The sequence below is a fragment of the Betta splendens genome, chromosome 19 (assembly GCF_900634795.4).
Source record: "Betta splendens chromosome 19, fBetSpl5.4, whole genome shotgun sequence".
Taxonomy (NCBI): Eukaryota; Metazoa; Chordata; class Actinopteri; order Anabantiformes; family Osphronemidae; genus Betta; species Betta splendens.
Window position 1 is genome coordinate 14,780,731 of NC_040898.2, and position 7,010 is coordinate 14,787,740.

Consider the following 7,010-nt stretch of genomic DNA (forward strand, 5'->3'; position numbering starts at 1 on the left):
AGGAACAGCGTGTTATTGGCTGTTAAAGGCCATATTCAGGGCGTGGAGATGAATTAAGGGAAGAAATCACGCACACGCTGAAATGTGAACGATGAAACTCGCTGACATGTTAAATATGCTGTTTATAAACATCACATGTGTGAACAAAGCATCAGAAAACACAACAGCGCTGTGCTGTCAGTAAACCGTCAGTCACGGCCTGGACGCGTGTGACTCTGGAAGGAGAGAACTGAGCGTGAAGCAGGCGGGGCGGTTCTGCTCGGTGGAACCTGTAAAACCTGCAGACGCTCCCGCTCACGCGAGGAATGAGGTCGTTCATACGTCGCTGCGGCTGCGAGCGTCGAGGTCGAGTGTTGGCTGCTCGTCTGAGAGGAGGAACTCAAAGTGACAGAGGGGCGACGGCGGAGGCGAAGGTAGGACCATTACTGCGTTCTTTACTCTTAATGGCGTCCTCTGCGTCTGGGCTGCTTTTCATGGAGGAGCAGGACCATGGAATTTCATTACCCGTGATCGAAAACCAATGGAGTTTTGAAAGCAGCGCAGGCCTGAAAGGTGCACTCAAAACGCCGGCGTGCCCTCCAGCAAACTCATTTACTGTCAGCGCTAATACATGCACGGATAAGATGGTATTTCACCATCAGGGCGATGGGGTTACTTAATATCTGCTAATGTCTGTGGGGAGCGATCGCATCAGACAGTTAAAACAGCGGGGCCTCAACCGCTGGCAGCAGCGATGAGCATCAGCGCGGAAGAATTGTTAATCTGTCAAATCAATGTGACTTCACTCAATAAAGCGTTCGTAAAGAGACGGCGTGTTAATGATTCACACTCGTCTCTCCTCAGTCAAACTACGCGTAAACTGGGGGTGGAGGTTGTGAGCTTGAGGAGGGAATGTGACCGGGCCGGATGCTAAGCTTCCTCGGGTCGGATCGAGACACAATAACAATAACACTTAGAAGGTGGACGACGGCGTTCACTCAGCAGATTCCTGTGTGAGAGCGCGGGAGCGGACCCATAATGCACCTTGTTCCACTATAGTGAGGCTGTGGCGCATATAGAGTCCCCGTAACGCTCCTGCCATTTCCCTCCCAGGTCCAATCCATCTGCCCTCCAGCGCTTTCAGTCGCCAACACGCACAGCGGCGAACAATGGGCAAGGGTGCGAGTGAAGATTGGGACGAGAAGCATCCGGACACGCGGCAAACTCAGCCGCAGAGGTTCGAGGAGAAGAAGGAGCCCCAGAGGTCAGGGCGGCAGTGCCCCGCGTGCTGCCTGAAGACGCGCGACTGCCTGATGAGCGCCGAGTGCGGCCGCGCGCTGCAGATCTCCAGCGTCGTGGCCATGTGCGGCATGTGCATCCGCATGTTCGTCTGTAAGTGTGCGGCTCATCGCGCCCGAGCGCCGAGTTCCCCTCGGGCTCCATGCTAACGCTGCGTCTTCTGCTCCTCTACCTGTGCTTCATTGCAGAACCTGACCCTGATGAGCCGGACCCGCTTCCCGGAGCGTCGATCCTGTTATTTATTATATATTAATGCAGCTCCTTCTGTGACAATAGGCTTTAGCTTAAATATGTATAAAGGGACATTTGCACTTTGATATGAATGAATGAATGTGGCTTTACAAAATAGACATATGAGGTGTAGGATCCAAAGGCTGCATCCAAACGTAGCAGGATGACGTCGCTGTTAAATAAAGCTTCCAGGAACAACCTTGTTGTGTTCACTGATAACAGGAACTGGTATTAATTAAAATGCCTGCAGAGGCCTGATGCAACGATACGACTTCTGTGCTGTCACAGCAGCCGTGAACGCGTGTCTGAGGTCATAAAAGTCCTTTCCACGTTTAAATCAAGGAAACAAACAGAAGCTAATTCCATCGTCTTTACTTTAGAAGCTGTGAGGCTCAGGACGTTTCAACGCTGAGCTGTTTCTCCTCCTTCCATTTTTAAAATTCATTTGTGCCTCTTGTGTCCCTCAGTCAGTGAAGGCATCACAACACAGGGATGACATTTCAAGCAGACAGATTAGGGCTTCTCTCCAATTAATTTTGCTTTGCTTCCCCCTGTTAAATACACAATCAACCAAAGGCAAAATGTCAGTGAAACAAACGAGGAGCCGCCGCGCGGCTGACAATTACCGCCGAGCACCTCACAAATGCCAATATGTTAAAGTGGGAGCAGCGTGTGAGACGCATGGGGACAAATGGCATCGGAGGAGCGACGGCCGTGAAATGGCCTCGAGTGGCTAAATCACGCTGCAGCGGCAAAGGTCAAAGGTCAGACTGTCAGGATCTTCACTGTGCGTTTCACCTGTACAGTGAAAGGCCTTAGTTTAACGGCACATGATGGTGAAAGTACAGATGCCAAATGTCCAAGTCAACTTAAAGTACTACACACACTGATACTCTAAAATACTGGCCTGACTTACTTAAAAAAACTGCAGAACATCATGTACCTCATAAATAAAGCACTAAATAAAAAATGCATCTTGGTTAAAGTAAATTTATGCAAAGACTCAACAACTGCAGAAACATACTGATTTTGATTTTTATTTTCATAAATTAATTATTGAAATAACAGCACCATTGAAAAAAACAGTGTGAAAACATGCCAAAATATATTCCAGTGATAAATATGAAATATGAAGCAGATCAGGGCGATGAGTGGTGATGCTGGGCAGGAAGTAAAACAAGTGGAGATGGAGAGTTTTCAGCTTATTGGATTATTGATGCAGTATGGTGTAAACATCCTGCAGCTGCTTTTAATCTCTAATTAAACCACCAGGTAGGTAGCTCACACTGTTAGAGGCTCCTTAGCATTAGCCCCCCGCTAAGCTAGCACACCAGACGGCAGAGGCCCCCGGGCTGCTTCTGCTTGGCAGCGATTGGCTGGAGACTCGCTCCTTCACCTCCACCCTCAGAGGACTGAACGTGGGTGGGGCGGCCCTTCCCAGCCCTGAGGGACACCACAGGAATGGTGCTGCTTCCATCACAAGTCACAGGAAGCCATGTGAGCGATGGCCACAGTCGCATCAAGGCGTTTGCTAGACTGTGTGACTGTGTTTCATCTGCGCGTCCTCGTTGACCTTCCCATTAACATCTGCTAATACTAAATCTGTCCACACGTATTGACTGAAACTACTAAAGCTCTCAGCTCATATTGGCTTTGTGACTCTGTGTTCCGGCGCTGAGGGAACGTAAACGGACGTTATGAGATAAGGGCTTGTTTAACGGTTGTCTGGTTGAGAAAGACTCAGACAAAGGCCGGGGAAGTAAAACCTGCCTCACAGGTCACTTCTTCCCTTGGGACCTTGAAGACGCCCTCAAACTTTTTTTTCCTCCTCCACATGTTTTACTGCCACCGTGAAAATAAAGGGAGGGGGTGATGAAGTGTGGGGCATCCACAGTTTGTGGGAACGAGATGGAGACAGAGAGGGAGAGAGATGGTGACAGAGGGAGAGACGGAGAAAGAGATGAGATTTGTGATCTCATCTGTTCACTCGGGGCCTTCCTCCGGAGCAGCCTTTCACCGTCGTCAGTCATCTCCATGGAGACATCTTAAAACTCAGATGGATGGGCCGGCGAGCTCGGATGCATTTCAAACGTGTCTGTGAAACGCAATTAGAGAAATCGTGCACGGAGGCCGCTCTTTATGTCAAGTCTGATTACAGTCCTAAAGCAAAGGCAGAGATGGGTCAGCATCATCCCAGACGCCAGCGGCTGAGCAGCTCATGCAGCAGTAATTGGTGAAAGCTTTTTACAGTAGTCTTGTGCATTAGGTCCCACTGTTTCCAGGTTCCAAGCACGAACGTGTGTCTGTGATTAAGACCATTCACCCTTGTCAATAGTCAAAGAAATAATGAAGTGCAGAAGCCATAATGATGAAGAGTCTCCAGAACAACACGGCACCTCGTTCCTCGACCGCCTCCTTCCCTCAGCTCTGTGTCCTCGTCTCCGCTTCCATTCCAGCAAACAAACAAAGCCCATCACATTCTTGGGTTCCTCAGAGCCTGATCAGAGCGAGTCGGGTCAAAAGCACCGAAAAGAAGCACACGTAGCGTATAATTAGCACGGTGGTGCTCTGCAGGATTAGCCCGGCTGCTTCCGCTGCACTTTCACGGCCCAGACGTCCAAAGGCTCCTCGCTCCTTCTCTGAAATTTCAGGGGAGCTTTAACGAGTCCTGACTTCGGGTCACAGCGTTCGCAGCACTTACTCTACTTTGTCAGCATAATTCGCTGCCATTAGAGCAGGTGATATAAAAGAGCACCCAAGGCTACGAGGAGTGCGTCCACTCAAGCTTTCTCCAGAGGGACGAGAGAGAAGGCGCACATGCATCTCAAGTTACGGCCGTGGAAGTTTCCTCCCATTAGCGATGAAAAACCCTCCTCCTTCACGTTTCTGAAGGATCCATCGTGCATCCGGGTCACCGAGCTCAGCGTCAGCAGGTCTGCCGCATCAGACGCTCAGCGCCTCATAGATATGGTGTAAATCAAAAGGCTCCCGATTACACCAACATGGTGGCTGCACTAACTCTCCTCCCTCCACATGACTCGTCCTTTTGATGGAGAGCTCGTCCGATCTGAGATTTCCAAGTGAAGTCGAACGATTTCCATCTGAGCCGTCTCTGAATTCCACCTGAGGTGAACTCTGCTGCTTTTTGAATGCAAAGAGCAAAACAAAACTTACTTTAAAAGTTGTTCCGCCTCATTTTGCGGAAGAGACGGGAACACTGGAAGCGGTAAAGAGGTTTGCGAGCGTGCGAGCGCTCCTGGTTCCCAGTTGGGTCCAGCCTGCTGCAGAAATCGCATCGTCCGGGAGCAGCAGCCAAGGTTATTGCTTCTGCAGGAGCATCATTTGTTAGATGGTATCGCGACGCAATAAGACAGCGTTATGTAACGGCCAGGCTAAAAATAAACACAGGCCGACGCGTGCATCCAGTCCCACGTCACCGCACGGTAAAGGTGAAATGTCTGATGTGAGGACCTCTTATTCAACAGTTTATTCCACCTTCCACGCAGCTAGAGCCTGTTTTGAGGAGACAGTGAGACTGGAGGCCGCTGACGTTCCCAGGACAACCCCCTTCCTGTCCTGCAGCCTCCAGCTCAGTGCTGCTTTCAGACTCTGACAGCACAGGGTCACGCTGAGCAAAGCGCTGGAAATGAGAGCTCTGTGTGTCACGGCGTCTGCTCACGTTGACTGTAGCATGTTTTTCTGTCTCTCTGATGCGATTTGTTTGCCAGCGACCCTGAACGCTAGGAATGCTTTAAAAGGCAGCTGAAAGGATTAAACCGACGGCGTCCTCTGACAGAGAGGCTCGAACGAAACAATCTTCGCAATGGCTAAATGAAAGGCGTCGCCATCCACTGGTTCCATTATGTTTTCACAGCTTGCTGCCATGATATTATGTAAAAGGCCACACGCTGAAACGTGCGGCGACGCGTTGATTACTTGGCAGATGAACCCAACGACCGGAGCAGGAAGACGGCTGAGACGAATGCTTAGCATTCAGTGGCCGATGCATTCATAATGGAAGATTAAATATCCCATTAGCGGACACATTTCAAGCTTCTCACAAATTTGTTAACAACTGAGGTCAAAAGCATGAAAGTAATAACAAGCGAATGAGTCCAGAAGGGAAGTGATAGCGTCTATGAGAAATCAAGAGGTTCCCATCTTCTGCCAAAACGGAGAGAGAGGCCAAGTGTGGCAATAAAACCAGCGGTGGAGAAGAGAGGAGGTAACGATCCTCAAGCAAATAAAGTCTGCTTGAGCTGTGCTCATCATGCATTGGTCATAAAGTAGAATGAAACCAGGTTCAAGCATCACGTGGTCTAGAAAGCGGTGTGTGACTGAGTGGTTGGCCAGTGGAGGCCCTGCTCCCGTCAGCAGCCTGGGCCCAAAAGGACCATTCGTTTCCATTTTTTTGGCTGGATCTTTAACCTGGCCAGTCAAATTGTTGACATGACGTCCAGCTCCTGCGGAGTCTTCATCGTCTCCTGCCCGGTGGAGAACGAAGCCGTCTGGCTGGATCCTGGCCCAGTCCAGTGGCTCTTTGGAAAGTGACCTTCTCCGCCGCATATTTGCCGGTCGGCCTGGAGTCCTCTGCTCCAGCTGGAACACGCTGTTGGGCAACAGATGCCTGATTAGGCAGAGCTCCCTCCACCATCAACCTTCATCCAACGTCCCTCCCGTCCCTCTGCTCAGGCCTGGAGCTGGACAGACAGCGGACCGGGGAGGGGAACCACACATCATACAATTAGCTTGTATTACAAACACTACATCTGCACATCACGGCAGAGGCTGAGCTGAGCACGTCGCACCTCTGCCTGCATCTGCTTTATTTAAGTGGTGATGGGAATAATGCACAGCTTGACAGTAACCGCGACACTTGAAAGCATTCCACTCAGCCTGAAACTGAGACCAGCAGGAAGATTCCTGAGCAAATCTATGAGCCTGTTTTAGAGGCAGGATCAGGGGAGCTGTTCGTTGAGTCATACTCTTGCTGAACGCTGCATATACGACGGGGATGGTATCGATTTTTCCTCCTCTTTGCCCAAAAACTTCAGCTCTCTCTGTGTCTCACAAGCTTCTCTCAGCGTTTGTGTCAGAAAAACACAGCAGCGCATGAGAAAAGACAGAGCAGTCGGCTGAGCCTTTATAGAGTTGAACCCTGACCTCTGGCTACGCATGGACCGCCATAAACTCGTCACAGTGGGAGGTTCTATGGGGCTCCACGTTTAAAATCAGATTTCCACTTTAAGAGGATGAAGACATTGCGGCCCATTAGTGCAGCGCTGGCTCCCGCCCAGAGCCAGCGCTGTGATTACTGCCCCTGCAGTTCAAAACAGATGCTCTTCACCGGCGCTGGCAGTGAGGCGAGCCGGCGGCACGCGGCTATTTTGGGTAAATTAGTAAAGACAACAGTTGCTCCCCAGGTTGATGCTGCCACGCTGAGGTGTGGGGCCGGGCGACAGAGTGGAAAACACAGGCCCGACCCGAGCAGCGCGGCCCCG

At 50.6% G+C, this 7,010-nt stretch overlaps 1 long non-coding RNA gene across 1 annotated transcript; it reads left to right on the top strand.

Moving 5' to 3' along the window:
- Nucleotides 1-262: 262 nt before the first annotated feature.
- LOC114845833 (uncharacterized) lies at nt 263-1,707 on the top strand. The gene is made up of 3 exons (XR_003783934.3): nt 263-413; nt 1,093-1,371; nt 1,467-1,707. It is a non-coding gene; the product is annotated as an uncharacterized LOC114845833 (long non-coding RNA).
- The last annotated feature ends 5,303 nt before the right edge of the window (nt 1,708-7,010 follow it).